Here is a 25,040-nt window from a genome sequence, read left to right as displayed (position 1 = left end):
TACTATTTAGGACACATAGTATGAGAATTTGGACACAGCATACGTTTTTGTGTGTTAACTAACATCATTATCAATGTGTTGGTGGTGTATAATATACAAAGCATATCTTCGTCCATTTTGTCAGAAATTGATCAATTGAGCAATTGAGTTAAAAAAATTATGGAAAACCACTGAACTTTACAACACGTGATGCTGCAAGAGTGAAAAAAATCATCCTATGATTAATGTAAATAATTTCTACTCAATAACATTGACAGAAATGTAGTGGAGTAAAAAGTAGAGTATTTGTCTTTCAAATGTAGTGAAGTTAAAGTAAAAAGTATCCAGAAAAAATAATACTCAAGTAAAGTACAGATACTCAAAAAGTGTACTTAAGTACAGTACTCAAGTAAATGTACTTCTTTACTGTCCACCTCTGGAATGTTGTACTTTTAGGAAGATCCTACTGTTTGGTAAAAAATATATATTATTGCATTACAAATGACCAAAATAAAATGAACAACACTCAGTTCTAATATAATGTACAATAAACTGAATGACTGACCTGCAGGAGATTTCTCAGTAGTGATGGACGTCTGTGTCGGTGTAGGAAAGAAACCTGATGAATAATAAAAGTAAATAAGTTCAAACACAATTCAGAATTATAAAAGCAGATGACTGAAGTAAAACTGACTTAATGTGCAATAAACTTGAATCACTGACCTGCAGTAGATTTTTCAGTGATGGACGTCTGTGTCAGTGCAGGAATGAAACCTGATGAACAATAAATGAATAAGATACAAAGTTACAAAAGCAGCTGACCGAAGCAGATGACCAAAGTAAAACTGACACCACAAAGTTAATCCATATTAAACTTGAATCACTGACCTGCAGTAGATTTTTCAGTTGTGGACACATAAAGCCGGGGCTGAGAAACATCTACAATGATAAACACAAATAAAATAAAAACATCAGTGATTGATTTCTGCATCAGGTTACAAACTGCTGTGTTGATGTAGGAAAGAAACCTGACAGAAATAGATGTGAATAAGTTCAATCACAATCCAAAGGTACAGAATCAAACCAAATAAAAGCTGAGTCACATGATTAAATGTAACTTATGTATCAGAGAGTGTTTATCACTCATTAGAGATCAGTTTGTTATGGACTCTGTGTCTGTCTCTATCAGCACCTCATATAAGATCCTGTGTTCATTAGAATTTAAAGAAGTGTAACATAAAACACATTAAACTTCTGTCATGAGAAAGTGTAACAGAGATAAACAGCAGCAGATAAAATAAACTGAACTGACCTGCAGGAGATTTCTCAGTAGTGATGGACGTCTGTGTCGGTGTAGGAAAGAAACCTGATGAATAATAAATGTGAATAATTTCAAACACAATTCAGAATTACAAAAGCAGATGACTGAAGTAAAACTGACTTAATGTCCAATAAACCTGAATCACTGACCTGTAGTAGATATTTCAGTGATGGATGTCTGTGTCGATGTAGGAATGAAACCTGATGAACAATAAATGAATAAGATACAAAGTTATAAAAGCAGCTGACCGAAGCAGATGACCAAAGTAAAACTGACACCACAAAGTTCTAAGTTAATGTGCAATAAACCTGAATCACTGACCTGTAGTAGATATTTCAGTGATGGACGTCTGTGTCAGTGCAGGAATGAAAGCTGAAGAAATAAGACATGTAAATAGATTAAATTTGGTTTAAATGTATAAAACAACACACATAAAAGCTGAGTCATGTGATTAAATGTAACTCACGTATCAGATTGTATTTATCACTCATTAGAGAGAGAGCAGTCGGGTCAGAGATCAGTGAATAATCACAGCTCACTTCACTGCTCTTTACTGACTGCAGACGATTAAACACATCATTTCTCTGTGCTGAAAAAATACAATGCAGCTTCCCAGATTTTTGTCTCTTCTTAGATCTTTGGTTTAGATAAGGCTGAGGATTTTCTCCAGTGTAGAGATTACAGCTAAAATCAGCAGTTACTGACTCAGACTCTGGTATTTCACATACAAGTCTGATTTCATCAGACTGATCATCATGACTGACACTTAGTTTTGGTTTCTGATCTGCAGAGGAATAAATAAAGGATATAAATAAATAACACTATAATGGATGTATAGAAATGAGGTAACAGCTATCACAGATATTCATGTTGTGGTAATAAATTCAAGTGTAAAAACATGATTGAAGCAGACAGTGAAGGAGATAAAATGTAGTGTAGAGCTTACACATCACTGTGACTGGAGCTGGGAGAGAGTGAGGAGAAGGAGCTTTAATTCCTGATGTATCAGTGTAGTAACAAATAATATGAAGTGTTCCAGGAGAGCTGCGTCCTGTCCACATGATCAGTTCAGAACCAGTGACTGAGAGCTGACATGATGGAGAGAGTTTTAGATTTGTCTTTTGTTTCTCTGGGTAGAAAAAACACTGAGACACTTTAACATGGTGTGGAACATCACAGAGAAGAAGCACTGATCCTCTCACTGTGATAACTTCAGGAGACACCAGCAGCCGGGGCTGAGGAACATCTACACACACACACACACACACACACACACACACTGTAGTTAATACACACACTGAACATCAGACTGAACATAACTGCTTTCTGTTCTAATCTTTGTGTATAAATGCAGAAGAATGTCTAGAAATCTGAATTATTTTTTAAACATCTAATAGAACAAATCACTGAAGTCACAGCAGCACAATAAAGACTCATATTGAGAGTTAATGTCCAGAATCAGATGGAAGAAGAACAGGAGGACGAGCAGCGCCATTTCACAGCCTCTGGATGAAGTGAAAATGTCGAGACGCTCATCTTAAAAGTGACAGAATCAGGAAGCAGAACATATTAGCCACAGGAAAACCACGTAGTCTAGTGTTTCACAGAACATTCAGCTCTCCACTGTGTTCAGGTTCACACACTCACTTCTGAACAGTTTACACATAACTAAACAAAGCAGCTTTAACATGTTTACTTTGTTCTGTACACAACATTATCATTTCTCTAAACTCTGACAGTTTGTTTGATGCTGTTGTGTTTGGTGATTCTGTCTGATGGACTTTCAGTACTTCACCTCATCACTGCACCCCCTCCAGTCTCTCTTCATTAAGATGTTTAGGGACAGTGGTAGCTCAAGGCATTAAGTCTTTCACTTGTTGATTGAAGGCTCAGGGTTCAAGCCCCAGCACTGCAAAGCTGCCTCTGGGGCCCTGTACAAGAACCTTAACCCTCACTGCTCCAGGGGTGCTCTGACCCAAAGTGAGGATATGTGAAGAAAGAATTTCATTGTGCTGAAACAATATGTGACATCATAAAGATGAATATCAGAACTTATTTTATCCACTAGGGGGAGCCAGCACTCTGCCTTCATCTTCAATAAGTCAGAATCATAGAGGCTTTTGTCTCTTACAGCATCTCATCCTAGTCTGAGGAAAAATTATTAATATTTTTTTAAATATCTAAATTGATCATCCTCATACAGTGCTGATTCTTGTGTAGTAGAGCTTTTTACCCAGTTTGCTCTGAGGATTAAATGACTGTGGACATTCTCACAGGTCACCTTCATCTATTAACAACCAATCAGTACGAAGCTTCTAAACAAAACAAGGGTGCAACCTAAGCTAACCTAATTAATTTCCATCAGTGCAGCTGCATGTAGAGTAATTAAAGCCCAGTTTTGCACTCCTGATTGTTGATATGGTGACGTTTTTCAGGGCGTGTTTGGGTAAGAGCCTCTTGTGTAAGAGCCTACACCTTTAATCACGCGCTTTATTTTTTTCCCCTTTATTTTGTCACCTGCATGTAAGAGAAAGATTTGTCCACTAGAGGTCAGCACTAGCTAGGTTTAACTGCACTAAAAAAACATCTCTAGCGGCTGTTTTCTCGACTGCCCTTAATATTCTTAACCACAAGACCAGCATTACCACTGAGGTTATACTAGTTGACCAGTTAAACCAACACAACTAATTTCATCTATACTATTTCATTAGTTAGCCCATGCCTTATTGTGTCCACTGTGTAAGCTGGTTATTCAGACCTCAGTTTGTGTGTGTGTGTGTGTGTGTGTGAAATTTGGTGGAGGGGATTGGTAGGGGTTTACAAAACTTTCCCATGGGAACATGTGCTTTAAGGATTTGAAAGTAATTATAGAGAATAATAGTGTTAAGTGTAATTTGTACGTACAGAACGTAAACCCTGTTTGTTTGACATCATGCAGTCAACCATGTTACAGATTACGCCTTCATGTTTACACTATGAGTAATGTTGTGCTTTTATTCTGCTTGAAATATAAGGCTAATAATGATGCCTATAAAGCATATTGTTACCATATTTAATGCTTAGAAAGACCCATGTAAACATCAGCGGGGGGATTGTTGGGGGGTCTTGAAGGGCAATTTTATTTTCCTTACATTCAGTCATCAATCACACATTGATTACGTTTCTCCAGTATCACGAGTCCTGCTCATTTCAGTCTTCCAGCTGTTTTTAGAGAAGACGAATTTAAGCGTTAACATTTCACGGATTCCTGACTTTTCCTGAGTTTTACACACTGAGTCTGAGTTCGGTTTATTTATTTGATCTCATTGCTCTCAAAGCTGCAGCGCAGTGCAACGATACAAGCACAGAAGAAGAATGCTGTCGATTTCCTGAAGGTTTTCCAAACGATTCCCAAGATGCATCTGCTTCTCGTCTTTGTGAACCCGCAGCGTTTTGATGCAGTCACCTGAACTGTAGGTGCTGCTACATCACAGCTCCAGGGTTCCACATTTCATCCTCATCATCTGTCCAGTGCTTCACATGTTCTCTTAGTTTGTGGGTTTCTGTCTCAGGTTTCCTCAAAACTCCCAACATGCCGGAGCTCGGCTCATCTCTGCTCAGTTGCTCCAGGTGTTTCTAGACAGGTTCAGGATTCACTGCACTGACCACTCATCAGGAAGGATGAGTGCATTAACATCAGCATTAACCTCATGTTTATGACAGAGCATCATTTTGTCTGCTCACTGTCAAGAATCTCAAGCTTGCACGCTACGTGTTTAAACGATGAGGAGTCCTGTCCTCTTTTTTGGTTTTTCTGCAGCTTTAATCTCCACACTGAAGATTAATGCTGTGCTTTTTCTGCTTGTGGCGTTGGTTATGTAAGCTGCAGGGGGAACGGGATCGAGGATAAACAGGTGACTGATGCAACGTCACTGCTGCTTACTGGCAAACATTTTGCGCAATGACTAACCGAGGGGAAGAACTTTTGGCTTCCGGATATTATATCACTTTCATCAAATAAATCCAGGATGGATGTGACGAGCTGCATGAAATCTCTGCAGAGGGAAGCGTCACAGGTTTTTATGTTATCCTCTTCGACCTGCTCGTGTCGGCTCTGGCTCCGTCAGTCATCCGTGCTTCCTCAGGGATCGTTTCTCTGAAACGTGGCCCTGTTGTGATCAAGCGGCTGATGACTCAAACGTCACCCAGAACCTTGCATGAGTCATTCACCAGTTTGTTAATAAGAGCTTCAAAATAAAGTAGAAGTGGAGCTATCTAATATATTTATATATACACACACATTAGCAGCTATAGATGCTTTTACTACCCCATGGAGCCATAAAGAACCCTTGAAGAACCTTTTCTGAACTGTCTTGCTGCTTGGAAATCCATTCAAGGTTCTTCAGAAGTTCTTTAATTTCCTTAATGTACCATTGTGAACCTGGGCATCACGTCTCCTTGGAGAACTACAACAGACTGTTTTCCTGAGCGTTTCAGAAATTGTTCCAGATGGACCACATTCAGGAGCCCCAAGAACCCTAATCATCCAGTCGACCCTTTAAGAACCAAGCATTTTACCCCAGAGTTAACATCTGACACTAAGCTTCCGAGCACTGAGGAGGAAATCATGAAACAACTGACCGTATAAAGTAAATTAGTTGTTACTATGGAAACGATAACACATTTGAACAACCTGTTGTTATAAAATATTAATCAATCCTTCTGACCAATCAGAACCCAGAATTCAGCACTAATAAATAACATCACATATAACTCACAGAAGTTCACTCGGGTCGTACCACAAATAGACTGGTGAACTTTCTGAACTTTGTATAAACACTAAAATGAGTTTGTGAGTTGTGATTTTGGCGAGGATTTCAGAGCCGTCTGGGACACGGATGGTTTCTGCGGTCTCTCGGTTTCTCTCTAAATAAACCTTTGGCTGTTTGTTTTCGGCCTGTGTCACGTCTCTGACCTGTACGCTACATTCGGCTTGTTCAGACTCACAGACCGAGCTTTTTTATCCCCCTCACTGGATCCACACATGCACACATTTCCTGTCTTTATACCACAATCTCATGAAAAATGTTTAAAAAAATCGAAATATGTCAAAATCTCCACATGGTCTCGGGTCACTCTGCTGTAACGGGACACTGAGCTGATGAGGTGTACAGGGAGATGGACGGCTTAAACGGCGCTCACGGTTCTCTGAAGCTCTTGTTAGAGCATGTTCTGAATATAATTTTCAGCTTCACGTGTGATGTGTCAGACTGATGATGATATGCGAGGCTCAGCAGCCCTCCTCTGTCTCTTCAGAGCTGCTATTTTGGGTATTAAACCTAAAAATACCACAAGCTTTCCCGAGAACTAATGATTGCTCTGGGAAACATTCTGCTTGTTACCTACAGAGCACTTACTGATACCAATCTAAACATTCCCATAGTGTGTGTGTGTGTGTGTGTGTGTGTTTCTTCACCTCAAGCTTCCCACACATTAAAAATAACTCTCCCTCAAACACAATCTGCTGTGTTAAAGCCCCAGTATTGAACATTAATATTTTCATTATTTTATCCAGTAAGTCATTATATAATCAGGAATGAAGTCCAACAGTGTGTCAGTCTTTAACACACGTTTTTTTTTTCTTTTCTCAAGAACACTTTTCTTTCCTACGGGCGATTAGAGGAAGTCCTGATGGTTTGTGATTATATATTTAGATTGACTCACGTCAGCGAGGCTTGTGAATTCATTGGTCAGATAAAGAAGCAAAGATGAAGCAAAAGTCACGCACATGCCTCACGTGTCCTTTCCCCTTCAGTGAACTGACAGTTCTGTGGGTGAATTTTAGTTGTGGAAACTCTGACACTCGGAGAAAACAGTCGTCTCCTTCATCACTGTATGAAGGGGATTAAAAGAATCGTAATTCCTGGGTCTAAGTGTGAGTTGATGTTAGCTGTGCAGTGTATATGAATTACTGTGGGGGGGGAAGCAGCAGCGGTTTATACAGTAAATATACATACACAGAGAGAGAGAGAGAGAGAGAGAGAGAGAGAGAGAGAGAGAGAGAGAGAGAGAGAGAGAGAGAGAGAGAGCAATTAAAGCTACCTTGCTACAAAGTTGAGTGTTCCCCCAGAATCCTCCTCTTCTTCTTCACCACAGCTCTGAACTCTCTCAACTCTCCTCACGTCTATTCCGGGCTGTGTCAACATTCACACGGCTCTCTGTAGCTTCTCTCTTCGGTGTCTGCCAGCTTTTCTCGCTCCTTCTCTCTCTTTCGAACCTTTCTACAAGAACATCTTAAAGAACTCCTGTGCAAGGAATGTTCCCGTGCACTTTTTTTTTTATTCATAGAGGCATTGAAATTTCCTCTGAAATTGAAAGTTTTCATTTACGTAATCACACACACACATACAAACACACACACAGACACACTGTCTGTCTGTGGAGCTTCCTCAGCGGGTGTAATCCCGGATCGTGGAGCACCTGGGCCACTTGTGGAATTCCTCTCGCAGGGTGGAACAAAGCTCCGAGGCCCGTTGTTTAGGAAACACTGTGGTGCACCCCGGGTGAGACTTTGGAAAGGGGCCAAAAAGTGTGTGTGTGTGTGTATGTGTGTGAGAGATAGAGGAATAAAACTGATAGTGTATGTGTATATCTATGTGTATGAGCATTCGAGATCGAGTGTGTGTGTGTGTTTGTCATCCTGACAGTTCCGGAGAGGTCCCTGAACCCGAGGGTCAGTCTCTGAACTCTTTCTGTGAGATCGCTTTCTGGTGCCGAATGTGTGGCGAAGAACAACAAACAGGAGCGGTGTGCTGTGACAGATGTCTCACGCTGATAAGCCCATCAAAGACCTTCCTCACGTGCGGTTATGCAATATTTCCCACACTCGCACGTTCTCCTGCCTCCACTCATTTCCCCACAGCACCAACACCACTTACACCATGACGCCGTTTAGGTTCTGCTACCTGATTGGTTGGATTTTCTTCAGCAGCAGCTCTGATAGTAGTCTCCGGTGTCACTGCTTTGTAACTTTATGACATCATCAGGAAAAGTTCCCGCTAACGTGACCGGCTGTTTGTGTTTTTCTGTGAGATAAACACTTGTTTACTTAGATAACATAAGCCAGAACAGGAGCTAAACGGTTTCACGGCTGTTCGGCGGTAAATGTTACTATACACCGAGTAAATGTTTGACATGTTACTTAATAAATCAGACATTATAATTGTTGGCAAGTTGTTGAGGTATAAGTGGAATAAAACACTGTAAAATGCTCAGTGTTGGGATGGAAGCAGCATCTCTACTCTGCTGCTACATCACACCGTCCTGATCACACCGTTGATGATGTTCCTATAGCAGAAAGTACATGTGATTATTCAAATCTGCGTGATGGTTTCTGAAGACGTTGCTGACGTTCAGGGAAATCCACAGGATGCAGATAATTAACACATAATTAACACCCCCCCCAATACACTCAGGTAATTATATCATTTTTTTTGTTGAGGAATTGTGTCAGAGCTGATATCAGCTCAGCATCAGCGCATTCAAACCTCCACAGAAATCCGATCAGGCTTTCAGAAGGTTAACTGTAATCGAATTTGATGGGTAGAGGTTAATACAGGAAGCTGCAGAAGATGTTAAATGGAGTTAATCGTCTGTGAGGAGACGTCCTCTGTCGTGAGTGGCTCTGTGGGGAAAAAAAAGCTGCTGTGGGAAGAAAATGTCACTTCTCACATGCTTGATCCTTTTAATCACTGCTTTTTTACATTATTAACATTTGATTTGTTTAAATTCTGATGTAGTGAAGGTTTCAGGGAGACAGATGCATGTGACGAGAAGCTAAAGAAAGATGTCGTTGCTAGCTAGCTAAAAGAACGGGAGATGCACTGTTAATAGATTGTTAATGTTGATGGTCAAGGGAAATATTTCCTTTTTACGACAAAAACAAACGTAAAATAGACTTTCTAACTATTATAGCTAGCTACTTCCTGTCTGTATGCAACTTCTTATCCTCCCTCCAGTTTAAATAAGGAACGAGCTCGTCCTTCCCCACACGCCGCCACTGCAGCATCTGTCCAGAGCCCAGAGCAGCCCTGAGTTAAACTTTCCCCCAGTGCCTGATTGCTGATGTGGCCTGCTGGGTCGGATGCAGCTGCAGAGAGACACCCGTGGGTCCTCGGGCAGGAGACGGAGGCCTTCTCCTTTAAAAAAAAAACCCAGACTCCTCATGCGATGTCTCAAACACGCTTTGAAGTCCAGTAGATTCCGTGGGTGTCGTGTATCGTGGTGCTCAGGCTGGCTGGAGGATCGCTCATCATATATTTTGTGTTACGGTAATGATTAAAGCAAAATATGAAACCTAGCGTGAGAGGACCAGGTGCGCTAGTGCAGGTGTTTGAACAGCAGAAATAATAAAGGAACAGTTGCACAGACACTTTGCTTTGTTCTCTTATAGTCTTTTAGTTAGAAACATCTACTGGTGGTGTTCATCACCGGAAATATCTCCTAGAGTAAACCAACCCAGTTTGCTAGCTTAGCATTTTATTTTATAACAAAAAATCACAAAATCAATCGCTAAACTATCAATGCTGTCAGCGTACAGGCTCTGATTGTGTGTCTAGGTTTAGCCTAGCCGCTAATGAACAGACTGGAGCAGGAATGTTGCTAGCCAAGCTGTTAGCTAAACTCAGGGGCAGGTTTACGTGGTGGCCAAGGGTGGCACCGGCCCCCCCTGAAATCTGATTGGCCACCCCAGGTGCTCCCCCACAAAGTGTCTTGCGATTGGTTTGTTTTATGTCCAATCAGTTTTTAGTTTCTGCTGTAGTTCACGATTCAAAGGAGTGCAGCGCCAGAGGGTGACAGGGTGATTGGCGTATTTTGTATCAGTATAATAGGGTTTATTTCGCGACAGTGACCACATTTTTAAAACAGACAATCAGTGGTGGCTGGTGCTAAAAAAAATTGGGGGTGTTTAACTTAAAATCAAACTGTTAGTAATGCAGGAGTGTAATTAGCCATTTATCAGGTGATTATGTATCATTACTGCTAAAATAAAATATTGAAAATGTTGCTGTTAAATCATGCAATAAATCTACTATGAATCTGTGAATTTGAGTTCAATGTGGGTTTATTATCAGTAATGAAGTAATGAAGGTAATCATTAGAAAAACACACACACACACACACACACTGGAAAGTTGCCTAATCACTGACCAGTGGCACTATTTGAAAAGAAATTTTGCTCTCCTTTCTTTCTGACTTGCCAATTTCTCGAGATATATCTCGTGCTTCCACATTAATCAGTACCTCTGCGTTAACTGACCATCTGCTGAGCGGTAATGAGACTCGTTGAGAATGGTCCACTCACATGAGGCCAAATTTAAAAACATTATTGATTCACTAACAACAAAAGTGAGTGCTGTGCGCCAAGGAAATTTTGAAACAAGCCAATGATTTTCAAGTCTCAAGTCACATGATTTTCAAAAGTTTACGGCCCTACAGACACACTCGTTTGTCCGGCGCCCCGGACACACATATGAACGGAATAAAGTTTCGATTTTTTTATTTAAAATAAATGATAATATGACTAACAGTAGAATAGTATGACTAAATGGGGGGGGGACTTACTTAAATCAGTAAGTGTAATATCTAGATTACAGTCAGAGGACAGTCAGTTAACATGTCAGGTCTAGCATTAATTTAGATATTTACACATGAAATGACATAGATGCATTCCGTGTAATTCATTTACAGTTTGAACAATTTTTAGTGTTTTACGAACAAGTTGTGCCAGCTTTTTTTCTTAAAAGATATTGTGAAAGAAAATACTGTATATTGTAATGGCCAAAGCACTTATTAAAAGAAAATGATTGACGACATTTATGCTTCTGGGTTTTAAAAATTGCTCAGATTTATTTTATAAACTTGTGTTAGTTTCATGAAAACACTGGAAAAAATAAATAAATTTAACTTAATGTATATATACAGGGATAACAAAAAATGCTTTAGACACACCCCTAACTAAACTGTCTAACTAGCACCATGTTCCTGTACTGAGGTGGTTGTGTTGCTTTTTAAATCTACAACAGAGGGCAGATTGATGCTATATTTCAATTCCTTGACTTAGAAGTGATATATCCGGCAAACCCAACAAGTTTTTTAGCAGCTTTTTATTTGTTGGTGTCCCTTTAGCTAGCTGCTTTAAATTTAACCTATTGACAATAAAATAAAAGGTATTCCTTTGGTGCTCAATTTGATCTTTTGAAACCAGTTGATGTGGCTGTAAATTGTGTTATAAACATCAGGTGTCCATCACATTTGTTTTTTTCTCTTTGAAAGGAGATCCACCGAACTTGTTTTGGAAATCCAGCTCCAGCTCTGCTGTAGGAAATACAGGTGACACACTTGTGTAACGCATTTCCATGAACAAAAAAAACTGTGACGGAAGGTTCACGGAAATATATTCAGTAACAATAGCAGGGTCTTGGACTGTGGTGTTGATGTGACTTGAGCTCGGTTCTCCTAAAACGCGTGATGTGGTGATTTAGTGTCAGTAATTGGACACCTTCCACACTGGAAGGTATTCGTGCATCCTTGCACGGTGAGATCAGGTGAGAGCGCGAGCACAACACACACGAGAGAAACGCCACCCTGAGGTGGCATGACGTCACGCCTTGCCTTCGTCACGAAGAGCGTCAAACGACCCAGAAAGCGGTGTTGCCAGATTTTTTTTACGGTTCCAGTGAATCTGTTCATGCTGGCAGCGCTTTTCATTTCCATCTCTCTCTCTCTCTCTCTCTCTCGCTCTCTGTCTCGCGCGATGAGATTGGGTTGCCATGTTGGACAGAAATGAATTCACAGTACAATATTAAACCATTCAGTCGTAAGTCAAACTATGCGCAGTTTAATATTGGGGGATTTTTCTCCACTTAATTACAACATTATCGGTCAGTTTAATGGCATCAGTTAAATAAGTGTCATAAAAAACGGAAAAACAGCATGCAGCATGCTCTCCCAATTCACGGTCAACACCATAAACTCCAGATTAATTAATTAACGATATGGTTATCGAGTGTAAATAATAAACAAAAGCAGTCTACAAGCCCGATGATTTATGATTTTCAGATGAAATATTATCGCATTTTAGTGAATCTGACAGCTGTATGATTTTTTTTTTCAAAAAATAACACTGACTAAATGTCTGTTAATATGATAGTGTAACTGTTAAGCAGACTGGAAGTTTTTTTCCCTCCTTCATCGGCGCGTGCGTTCCCGTGAGATGCACGCGCATCACGGAGTGCCGGGTGAACGGAGCGGAGTGGGCGGAGATGAAAAAAGGGGTCTCGTTACAGCCCACTTTAAAACCCTCCGCCACTTTGTGATCGGATAGTCTGACTGGAGAGGATTAGACCAGGACGGATCGTTTCATCACCAGCTCTTCGCTTATTGTCCACTGAGAGAGGCACGCGGGCAGCGGAGGAGAGACAGAGAGAGAGAGAGAGAGAGAGAGAGAGAGAGAGAGAGAGCAGCGCGCGAGGATCTTTCTCAGCTCTTTCGTTCTAACGGATCGTTCGGCTTGGTAAGAGTGAGCTAAACACTTTATTCCGGTGTGGTGTCATTGATATCTCAGTCACATGTCGTTCACTTCCAGCACCGAAGCTTCTGCGCGAGTGTGACCTCGATTCCGCTCAGCAAGATTCCTTTCATACTGACTGCCGTTAAACCGAATTCCCGTTACTCTGGCTTCTATACCGAATCATGACTCTACTCATACCGACCTCCGTTATATTGATCTAAGTATGTCCAGCAGAGTTGCAGTTTATGCCGACCACAATTTTTTTAATTTTACCAGCTCACGTTACAGCGTACTGACCCCCGTTAGAGGGTAAAGAACCCCGTTACAGTGTACTGACCCCCGTTAGAGGGTAAAGAACCCCGTTACAGTGTACTGACCCCCGTTAGAGGGTAAAGAACCCTGTTACAGTGTACTGACCCCAGTTACAGGTTAAAGGCCCCCTTGCAGTGTACAGACCCCAATTACAGGGTGCTTACCCCCATTTTAGTGTACTGACCACCGTTACAGGGTACTGACCTTTGTTACAGCGTACTGACCCCTGGTACAATATATTGGACACATTAAAGTGTACTGACCCCTGTTACAGTTTACAGACCCAAATTACAGGGTACTGACCACCGTCACAATATACCGGCCACGTTACAGTGTAAAGACTCGTGTTACAATGCACAGACCCCAATTACAGGGTACTTACCCTCGTTTTAGTGTACTGACCCCCGTTACAGCGTAGTGACCACTGTTACAATATACTGTCCATGTTACAAGGTACTAACCCCCGTTACAGGTGACCCCCACTGCAGGGCTGTAGGGCAGGGTACAGACTCTCACTGTAGTGTTTCAGCCGCTGTTATAGTGTTTGGTTGTTAAATTTAATCAGACCTAACTCCTTTTGGAAATCATGTACAATATAGTGTTTAACTGGAGCAGCTCTTCCCTCCTACTTAATTGGCTTCATAAATGACCCAGCAATTAACAAACCCCCCATACGCAGCACTGCATGAGACACTTGTGAGTAAAAGTCAGCTGGAGCTTTATCTTCAGCCTGCACTGCTGATGAGAAGACGGGTGAGAGTTCTGAAAGCTGAACTGATAATAAAAAGTTATGGTATTGTGTAAGAGGCCATTCTGAAATACTGTAGGATATCAGGGCTGTGTGTTAGTTAAGATATACACTGTTAAGAGTCTTATAGATATATGACAGAAACGTTTATAATGGGAATGCTGTAAAAATGGCTGAATGCTCCATTCAGATCAGTTCCTGTGACCCATGACTCTTTTTCTTACCTGGGTTGCAGGTGAGACACAGACACATGGCACAAAATGATGCTGAAATGTTGGTGTCTGTCAGCTGAATCAGTTTCTCAGTGACAGCGAGCTTTTGTTTTTGTTTTCCTCGAATGATTGTGTGATATAATCGTCATCAAAAATGATTTACGAGTTGTATTAAAGCACACCCGGGGCGGTGTGTGTGTGGGGGGGGGGGGGGTCTGCCACTCATAATAATAAACATGAAAACAAATACTTAATAATAGATGCCTCTTCTGGGTCTAATCAAGTTTGCTTGATGTCTTTAAGATGGTCTGAGCTTCCTGTTTCATTTCTCTGAATTGGATTTCATGACAGCATGTGGAAGTACATGTGGATTTATTGTCTGGAAGATTGCATGCGTGTGTATTATATTTGCTGCCTGAAGGCTATGGTTTGTATGGGGGGGTAAAGAAGCAAAGAATTGTTCTTTGTATGGGGTTGGAATGACTGGGAGGTAAATGATGGTGCTGTTGTTTAGTGGAGGAGAGAAAAACTGCTCGGTTTCTTCTCATGGCAGAATGAACCGTGAAGTGAGATGGAGATTCAGGTCTTCCTGGGTTTCAGCAGTGTGGGGATGTTTGAGATGAACAGGGCCGCGGGTTGATGGTCCTGGGACATCAGAATATCTTCTTGATGGGAACTGTTATAAGACCACGAAAGTCTGAATTGCTGCTGATGAACTTTCTCTAAAATGTGCATTAGGTAACATTTGTAAGAATGAAGAGTAAAAAGAGCTAAATGGGTGGAGTTGAATGAGATTTCAATGATCATTCCTTGACTCACTGATCACGCCCCTATTCCCACCATATGCACAATGCTCCGCCCCCGACACTCATTATGGTTCTACTAGAGTTATCATTAGCAAGGACTAAATACTACGTGCTTAAATCAAAGTTTCGCTCTATAAGCTTGCAAAATTCTCATAACGTTATAAGAGGATTTAGCGGGGGCGTGTCTATAAAGACGACTGGGAAATGGCCAATACAAATACAAACAAACTTTCCAGACCTGAGTGCAACTTTTTTTTTTTTTTACCTCAGCCATGTGATATGTATAAGTCGTCCTAAAACTGTGGCTTTAATGATTATTAAAAATAATTTATTCTTCTTTTGAAGCCTTAATTCTCATTTTAATAACGAAAAATCAAGATATATTATGGGAAATAAGCCCCATTTTTTAAAAGCATTTGTTTAGCAAAAACACAGACGTACGTGATCGTTTTTTCGGAAGAACTCAGTGAAGAGTTTTTTGAGTAATCCTGCTCAGAGACGTCAGGAGGAGAAGGTCGTGTCGGTGTGACACAGGGTTATCATGACAGACCTGACCAGCCTGACGTCATATCTCTCTCCGTGTCTCATTCATTCATGAGCCACTTTAAATGATCTGATGATCGGCTTTTCTTCCAGTCGTAGCGCCTTGGTGTATTTCCTGAGAGGAGGAACAGAGAACAGATTTTTCTGCAGATTCTTTAACACATTTTCACACAGTAACTAAACAATTTGACATTTTCCTGCATATTTAGTTTATTTTTAAACTCGTACATGTTCCTGTAGAAGTGTAATAAACCGTTCCCACTCTCTTTTTAACTCCTCAAGTCGTTCCCAAAACACGTGAATGTGTGAACATGCTGGTGTGTGTGTTGCCTCAGGCGTGTTACTCGGGGTCATGAAGTGGGCAGTGAGTAATGCTCGAATGGAAGTCATGCCCACTCGAGGATTTATTTCTTTTTCTGTCTTTCCATTCACACACTATGAATAGTTTCTAGTAGGAGTATGGATTCCTGCAGTCAGGGAGATCCAGAGCTTTACTGTTTACATGAGAGCTGCACATGAGCTTCCGGGGTTTAAATAAGTTTGTGGCACTATATGGCACTATGGTGATGGGTTAAACCTCTGGAAACCACTGGAGTAGTGGAGGTGAGGGTTGATGGTGGTGGTGGGGGCTTATGATGGGGCGGGTGGTAACAGATGGAAATGCATTTTAATCTGTATTTTGGAAAAAAAAATCAATGGTTTTTTGAGCAAAGTCTGTTTTGGAATCAAGGCCGGCATGTTGGAAAGACCCATGAGTGTGTCACAAGTTAAACCACTAGCCCCTAGCGTGTGTGTGTGAGCGTGTTTTTAATCTGGTGGTGGAAAATCTCACAACCCTGCATGCGACAGTCTCGTGAGCAAAAGGAAGCCTGTGTGTGTGTGAAGGTCACAATAGATATACAGCCTGTATTTGACAGAATTCTGCACACCTCACAGCAGAATTAGGACAGAGACGCAGGTGTAGGTGTGTGTGTTCTGGTGTTCTGGGAGATTTAGTGTGAAAGTATAAAATGAGCAAAACAGGAAATACAGATTTCACTGTAGTTAGATCAAAGCTATAAAAGGAGGCGTGGCCTGTGCAGCTAATCTCAGTGAAGGAGGTGTGAGGTTTCTGTCCCTCTTCATCAGTCATGTTCGATGAAACACAGCAACTCAATTAAAGTGTCTTTTTCATTTCATTTCATTGTCTGTACCGCTTATCCGATCTATCTTCGGGTCATGGGGAGCCAGGCGTCATCGGGCATCAAGGCAGGATACACTCCGGACGGAGTGCCAACCCATCACAGGGCACACGCATTCACACACTTACAGGCAATTTAGAGACTCCAATCAACCTAGTAGCATGTCTTTGGACTGTGGGAGGAAACCTGAGCACCCGGAGGAACCCCACCAAGCATGGACCCAGGACGCTGGAGGTGTGAGGTGAATGTAACCACTAAGCCACCGTGCCGCTTTTTAAAGTGTCTTTAAATTATTAAAGTTCTGATATAATAAAAAGTCAATAATATCAATAAAATCAATGCATTAAATGCACAAAGATATCAAGCCAAATCTTGCTGTGTGACGGCCAATAGTTATTTTTGAAAAGGAGATATCAAAAGATAACAATACCATGAAACAAATCCAGTTACATAGGCCACACCTCCTTCAATCAGACTAGTTACACAGGCCACACCTACTTTACTGAGATTAGTTACACAGGCCATGCCTCCATCACTAAGATTTGTTGCACAGGCCACGCCTCCTTCACTGAGACTTAGTTACACAGGCCACGTCCTCTTCACTGAGATTATTTACACAGGCCACGCCTCCTTCACTGAGACTTAGTTACACAGACCACGCCTCCATCACTGAGATTAGTTACACAGGACACCCCTACTTCACAGAGACTTATAGTGACACAGGCCACTCCTCCTTCACTAAGATTCATTCATTTAATTCATTCATTTAATGCACTGATTTTGCATAAATTACTTTTTATTATATCAAAATTTAATAATTTAAAGACACTTTAACTGAGTTGCTGTGTTTCATCGAACATGACTGATGCAGAGGGACAGAATCCTCTTTATCACTTCTGCCTTACAACTGCTGGGAATTTTAATTGGCTAGTCTCTCCATGTCACTGACTGTGTCCTGGGCCGTGATTGGTCGAGCTCCCTGCTCCTGTAACGTTTCCAACTGGTTGCTGTGAGGTTGTTGCCAGGATGCTTTTGCTTTACCCGTGTTTGTGCACACTGGGGCAGAGGACACGGAGGTCATCTCTTTGTTTGAAACCCGTGATCGAGTGATGGAGTTGGACGGTGGTGGGAAGTGGCACGGAGTGGCGTTGGAGGCGTCCAACACGGCACAGAGGCGTTTGTTTGACCGGAGGGTTTACACACTCTGCTGTTGTTCTCAACAAGCATTCCAACATCTGTAGGCTTTTCCTCCTTCATCATCATCAGCAGCACGGCACCTGACCAGCGCTGCACCCGACATCAATATCCCCCTTTATACTGGAGCACAAGCCGGGGAAAGCCGAGCGAGGACCTCAGGGCCTCTAAAGGCACGTCTCGTGTCCCCTCAAACACAGTGCTGCTTTACAGAAGCGTGTGGAGGCATGAGCATGTCCTAATGACTCTAAACTTTGGAGTGGTGGTAGGTCAAATGGTTAAGACTGTGGGTCATTGCCTGGAAGATCTGGGTTTAAGCCCCAGCACCACCAAGCTGCCACCGTTGAGCCCTTGAGCAAGGCCCCCAACTGACCCTGCTCCAGGGGCGCTGCATCATGGCTGACCCTGCGCTCTGACCCCAACCCCCAAGGATGAGATATGTGAAGAAAGATTTTCACTGTGATGTACCGTATATGTGACATGTAACTTAACTCACAGTCGAACCCTAGTGTGTGACCTACAGACTCACAGGATCCACTGAAGATTTAAAAACAGCCCATGTCCCATAACACATGGTATAGAGAGCACTGCTATATATGCTAACATGCCTCTGCTGCTAAAAACCATCGTTCCTGATCCTCGGCCCTGACAGTAATTCAGCTTTTCTGCTGTAACTCAGCACCGACACGTCCAGCTCACGTCCTTCAGCGAGATTGTTTACTCTCCATTATTCTCTTCTACTGACCATGGCATTTTAACCTGCACAAGGATGGTAGAGGTGTGTGTGTGTCTGTGTGTGTGTGTGTATGTATCTGTGATGCTCATTGTTCGAGAAGATTGGTTGCTATAAATAAATCCTGTAACCCCGTGACTCATTCCCCACACCGCTCCCTGAATAGCTATATACAGTTGCGTGCAAAAGTATGTGCACCCCTGCCTCAAAATGATGAATGTGCCTTTAATGTTTTTATTTTTTTTTAATAGATAAGAAAAAGTATAGATCTTTTGGGCCACAGATTTTTCAATGTCAAAATAGAGGGTGCACAAACTTTTGCACGTAACACAACAGTATGTGAGGAATAACAAACTTCAGGACATGGTGCTTTAGGAAAGTCATCAGCTGGGTGATGGTGTGATGGAGCAGATGTGAGAGTGATGCACTGTGTAGTTGATCATTTTCCTTCTCCAGTGTGTGTGTGTGTGTGTGTGTGTGTGTTTGTTTGTGTGTGTGTGTATGTGTGTGTGTTCATGTGTGTATATATATCTCCAGAACATCGCAGGTGGTTTCAGTCCACTTCAAATGACCAACAATTACTTCAGAGTGACACAGAGGAGTGTCTGTTACAGAGCGCTGACACTGGAGACTCCTTCCATACATCTTACATAAACATCTGCTTGTGACAGAATGGTTTGATTTAAAACATCTGTGTGTGTGTCCATATCTGTATGTGTGTGTGTCTGTGTGTGTGTGTGTATCTCTGTATGTTTGTCAGTGTATATATCTCTTTGTGTTTGTGTCTTTGTATATGCCTGTGTGTGGGTGTCTGTGTACTTATCTGTGTGTGTGTGTGTACTTATGTGTGTTTGTGTATATGTGTCCATATCTGCGTATGTGTGTGTGTATCTGTGTGTTTGTGTATATCTGTGTGTGTGTGTGTGTGTATATGTGTCCATATCTATGTGTGTGCATGTGTGTTTGTGTATGTGTCCATATCTGTGTGTCTGTGTATGTATATGTGTCTATATCTGTGTGTGTTTGTGTGTGTGTGTTTGTGTGTGTGTATATGCGTCTATATCTGTGTGTGTGTGTGTGTGTGTGTATGTGTCTATATCTGTGTGTTTGTCTATATCTGTGTGTGTGTGTGTTTGTGTGTGTGTATATGCGTCTATATCTGTGTGTTTGTGTGTATCTTTGTGTGTGTGTGTGTATATGTGTCTATATCTGTGTGTGTGTGTGTATATGTGTCTATATCTGTGTGTGTTTGTGTGTATCTTTGTGTGTGTGTGTATGTATATGTGTCTATATCTGTGTGAGTGTGTGTGTGTGTGTATATGTGTCTATATCTGTGTGTGTGTGTGTGTATGTGTCCATATCTGTGTGTGTGTATCTGTGTGTTTGTGTGTATCTTTGTGTGTCTGTGTATGTATATGTGTCTATATCTGTGTGTGTGTGTGTGTGTGTGTGTGTGTGTATGTGTCTATATCTGTGTGTGTGTGTGTGTGTATGTGTCTATATCTGTGTGTGTTTGTGTGTATCTTTGTGTGTCTGTGTATGTATGTGTCTATATCTGTGTGTGTGTGTCTGTGTATGTATATGTGTCTATATCTGTGTGTGTTTGTGTGTATCTTTGTGTGTCTGTGTATGTATATGTGTCTATATCTGTGTGTGTGTGTGTGTGTGTGTGTATATGTGTCTATATCTGTGTGTTTGTGTGTATCTTTGTGTGTCTGTGTATGTATATGTTTCTATATCTGTGTGTGTGTGTGTGTGTGTGTGTATATATATGTCTATATCTGTGTGTTTGTGTGTATCTTTGTGTGTCTGTGTATGTATATGTGTCTATATCTGTGTGTGTGTATGTGTCTATATCTGTGTGTGTTTGTGTGTATCTTTGTGTGTCTGTGTATGTATACGTGTCTATATCTGTGTGTGTTTGTGTGTGTGTGTTTGTGTGTGTGTATGTGTCTATATCTGTGTGTGTTTGTGTGTATCTTTGTGTGTCTGTGTATGTATACGTGTCTATGTCTGTGTGTGTTTGTGTGTGTGTGTTTGTGTGTGTGTATGTGTCTATATCTGTGTGTGTTTGTGTGTATCTTTGTGTGTGTGTGTATGTATACGTGTCTATATCTGTGTGTGTATGTGTCTATATCTGTGTGTGTTTGTGTGTATCTTTGTGTGTGTGTGTATGTATACGTGTCTATATCTGTGTGTGTTTGTGTGTGTGTGTTTGTGTGTGTGTATGTGTCTATATCTGTGTGTGTTTGTGTGTATCTTTGTGTGTCTGTGTATGTATACGTGTCTATATCTGTGTGTGTTTGTGTGTATGTGTTTGTGTGTGTGTATATGTGTCTATATCTGTGTGTGTTTTGTGTGTATCTTTGTGTGTGTGTGTATGTATACGTGTCTATATCTGTGTGTGTTTGTGTGTGTGTGTTTGTGTGTGTGTATGTGTCTATATCTGTGTGTGTTTGTGTGTATCTTTGTGTGTGTGTGTATGTATACGTGTCTATATCTGTGTGTGTTTGTGTGTGTGTGTTTGTGTGTGTGTATGTGTCTATATCTGTGTGTGTTTTGTGTGTATCTTTGTGTGTGTGTGTATGTATACGTGTCTATATCTGTGTGTGTTTGTGTGTATGTGTTTGTGTGTGTGTATATGTGTCTATATCTGTGTGTGTTTGTGTGTATCTTTGTGTGTGTGTGTGTGTTCTCCTTGTGACAGAAAGGTTTGTTAACTGTTTAAACAGGTTATTATTGGTATTCTCTGAGACAGAGTGTCAGGTAGTGGATGCTATAACTCCGCTCCAGCAGCATCCTTGGTCCGATCCCGGCATCAGTTCAACCTTCGGCTGCTTCTTCGTCTCTCTGCACTAATCCCCGTGTTGAGTGCAGCAGGAACACTCCGGCTGCATGCTGTGCTCTTTTTTTTCTGAACCCGGTGTGCTGCTTCCTTCAGCACTTTCAGATCGGAGCGACATCTTTATCCGGATCCCTTCTCTTTCACGTGCAGTAGGAGAACAGATGGAGGCCCGTGGTGTCCTTGCCGTTTCCTGGTACGTGATGTATAGATCGTCTGCTCACGTCATCGTCATGTGACCCAGTCTCGTGCACCGGGGGGCTATTTATAGACACAATGAATGTGTCGGACATGATGATGTGTGAACGGCTCCAAATGTCTCCTCCAAATCTCTCTGTCTCTCTGCTTTCTGTGTGTGTGTGTGTGTGTGTTTCTATGTTGGTGTGTCTGTCCATATCATTTTGTGTGTCTGCATCTATTTGTATCTGTGTGTCTGTATGTATATCTTTGTCTGTCTGTGTGTGTCTGTGCATCTGTGTGTGTGTGTATTTGTATATCTGTGTGTGTCCGTATCATTTTGTGTGTCTGCAGTTGTCTGTCTCTATGTGTGTTTGTGTGTGTGTGTCTATCTGTATGTGTCTGTGTGTGTTTGTGTGTGTGTGTGCGTGTCTGTGTGTATTTGTATATCTGTGTGTGTGTGTCTATCTGTATGTGTCTGTGTGTGTTTGTGTGTGTGTGTGTGCGTATCTGTGTGTATTTGTATATCTGTGTGTGTGTGTCTATCTGTATGTGTCTGTGTGTGTTTGTGTGTGTGTGTGCGTGTCTGTGTGTATTTGTATATCTGTGTGTGTGTGTCTATCTGTATGTGTCTGTGTGTGTTTGTGTGTGTGTGCGTGTCTGTGTGTATTTGTATATCTGTGTGTGTGTGTCTATCTGTATGTGTCTGTGTGTGTTTGTGTGTGTGTGTGCGTGTCTGTGTGTATTTGTATATCTGTGTGTGTCCATATAATTTTGTGTGTCTGCAGTTGTCTGTCTCTGTGTGTGTTTTTGTGTGTGTCTGCAGCTGTCTATCTGTGTTGTCTGTATCTGTGTGTGTGTCTGTATTTGTATCTGTGTGTCTGTGTGTGTGTATATTTTTGGTTTGGCAGGCAAAGTCCTTTTAAGACTTTAAAACCAGTATGTGTGTGTGTGTATCTAAGTGTGTATTTGTATATCTGTGTGTGTGTTTGTGTGTGTTCATGTGTACATCTGTGTGTGTGTGTGTGTGTATGTGTGTGTGTGTGTGTATTCATGTGTTTGTGTGTGTGTGTGTATATATAAGAACTATACGATTCACTAATCTGAACCTCCCCCTTCATGTCCATGTGTTACTGTGTGACTGTAATTCCTCTTAAACATTTAAATCACCCTCAATATTTGTTTAGGATTAATGCCTTAAACAAAACAAAAACAAATCTATAACTCAAGCCATATACAACGTTGTTAAATTGACAAAAGTAATAGCACCCTGTAAAAGCAGGATGAGTATTGTGTGTGTGTGTGTGTGTGTGTATGGTAGCAGACTCGCTGCAGTGGCTGAGCTGCATTACTGGAAGATGTCCTGCTTATGAGCTGCTTTTTCACCCGCATCTAACCCTCATGTTGCTGTGATTTTCAGCAGTAGGTGTCACTGAAAGTAAATCAGCTGTGTTGTGAATGCTCAATCGTTTTAATAACACTTAGTCACCCACGTGAGTACATCAACAAAATCAACAACATTTTTGTAAACTTGGTGATGTTTTTGTCATAGTGCGTAAACCAAATTAATAACCAGTTAATAGGTCGTACTGGCCAGGAATTAAACATTCAGAGGCGAGCCTTTTGAATCAGAGGCAACAGATTTAAAAGAGAAAATTCTTCCTCCTGTGGTCAGAGCTTCATGGTGCGGTGAAGTGGAGCAGATGTTCAGAGACTCAGTGTAGCAGGAGGCAGGTCCTCGGGAAGTGTGAGTTTCTTCGCAGAATTCTCTGTTGTGTTGCCACCTTCACCTCCTTCTGAGCTCTGAGCTCACAACTGGACGCTCGTACGGGAAAGACCTTGACCCGGATCAGACAAATCCAAAGGACTGAGCAGAAATCGCAGGCATGTGACAATAGCTTAGAAATTCCAGCAGAAACAAAGAACAATAAACATACACACACACACACACACACACACATGCATGCAGACAGAAATAGCTTCTCACACACCTGGTGTAATCAAGCTGAATTTGGTGAGGTGTTAAATAGTTTTAATGAGCAGGAGGCAGATTAATGTGGATTATAAATCACTTTGCAGTGTAAACTCTCAGAGACTCAAACCAGTTTGATGAGAAGCGATTAGAAACATCCTGCACAGGATGAAGAGTGCAGCTCCTCTTCTCCAGGACATGAATACCGTCTGTTTCGGATCATCTTACCTCCGTGTGGACATCTCTGGTCTTTTATAATGTTTCAGATAGATGATGTGAGTCACCTGCTCTTTAGCCTCGTTAATTACGTTTACAGCAAAAGGACTGTGTGTCCCCGTGGAGACTGTCCTCTAACTTGTCCACTGCTCATATCAGAGTGAGTGTACAGGGAGAGGTAGAGAGGCTGAGAAGGTGACCTGAATACGAGTGTGTGTGTGTGTGTGTGTGAGATGCTAACTGAAAGGAGGAAGACAAGCGAGGAAAAGGGAACGGAAAGGGATGAGAGAGGAGAGGAGACGAGATGACACACACACACACAGCGCAGTAGGAGAGATGCTTAATTAGTGCTGTGAGGATGATTTGCATGTGATTCCATCACACAAACACACACACACAGATACACATGCGCACACACACACACACACACACACACAGCTGGCCTGGCTTGATCACAGTGGGAAGAGAGGTTGTTGTCAAAAAAGAGCAGGACATGCATTTACACACACACACACACACAAACATCTGCGTGATAAAAAGGGCACTGCTGTATCTCAGTGACCTCCAGCTGCAGCTGAATCCACGTCAGCGGTGTGCAGATGCATGAGCTGAATCTCTCACACACTTTCCCGTCCACCGTGTGTGTGTGTTGTCTATGGATGAGAGAAAGACCTTTGAATAAAAATAGTATGAAGCTTTATATATAATCACATTTATTTACAGAGGATGTGCTCTTAGTTAAAATGAAAAATGTTTTTGAATACTTTTATGAGGATCTCAGGCAGAATAAATAAATCATGAATTTAAAATAATACACTGATATATTCAGCACATAACCCTTACTGTTCCTCCTCGCTGCTCCTGGCTCTGAGCCGCTCTTCATTCAGAATTTAAAAACACGGCTGTTGATAATCGACGCCACCGCAGGATTACGCCGCGGAGCTAAATTAGCATCCTGTCCTGAGATTCCTGCACCAGCAGCAGCGTCAGGAGTGGAGCTCAGATTAAGAGCTCGCCCCCAGATCCAGGCCTGATTTACTGTGGGATCCGGTCGCTGACATCACTGTGTGAAGATGTGTGTGTGAGTGTGTGTGTGTGTTTGTTAGAGCCGTCATGCATTCGTGACACTAAGGGGCAGTATGTTAGGAGTTAAACACTTAGTGTGTTGCAGTTCCAGGAAACTAATCAGTGTGAGATACTGTCATCAACCTAGTTAGTTTTTTTATAGACAACTAATTACTAATCAGGTCAAC

At 41.6% G+C, this 25,040-nt stretch overlaps 1 protein-coding gene and 1 long non-coding RNA gene across 3 annotated transcripts in view; one reads left to right on the top strand and one right to left on the bottom strand.

Moving 5' to 3' along the window:
• Positions 1–1,619: 1,619 nt before the first annotated feature.
• On the bottom strand, positions 1,620–7,700 carry LOC131342775 (uncharacterized). The gene is made up of 4 exons (XR_009203062.1): positions 7,382–7,700; positions 2,247–2,546; positions 1,767–2,084; positions 1,620–1,672 (listed from the first exon to the last, which is right to left on the bottom strand). It is a non-coding gene; the product is annotated as an uncharacterized LOC131342775 (long non-coding RNA).
• A 4,886-nt stretch (positions 7,701–12,586) lies between these two features.
• The window catches only part of slc38a3a (solute carrier family 38 member 3a), a 50,110-nt gene continuing 37,656 nt past the window's right edge, over positions 12,587–25,040 (top strand). The window contains exon 1 of one of the 2 annotated variants that reach the window (XM_058373520.1): positions 12,587–12,854. The gene's annotated coding sequence lies outside the window, so the exon portion shown is untranslated. The remainder of the gene's footprint in view (positions 12,855–25,040) is intronic. The other variant, XM_058373521.1, reaches the window with a different exon arrangement.

Source organism: Hemibagrus wyckioides, linkage group LG21 (assembly GCF_019097595.1).
Source record: "Hemibagrus wyckioides isolate EC202008001 linkage group LG21, SWU_Hwy_1.0, whole genome shotgun sequence".
Taxonomy (NCBI): domain Eukaryota; kingdom Metazoa; phylum Chordata; class Actinopteri; order Siluriformes; family Bagridae; genus Hemibagrus; species Hemibagrus wyckioides.
This window is presented reverse-complemented; position numbering and strand designations above follow the sequence as displayed.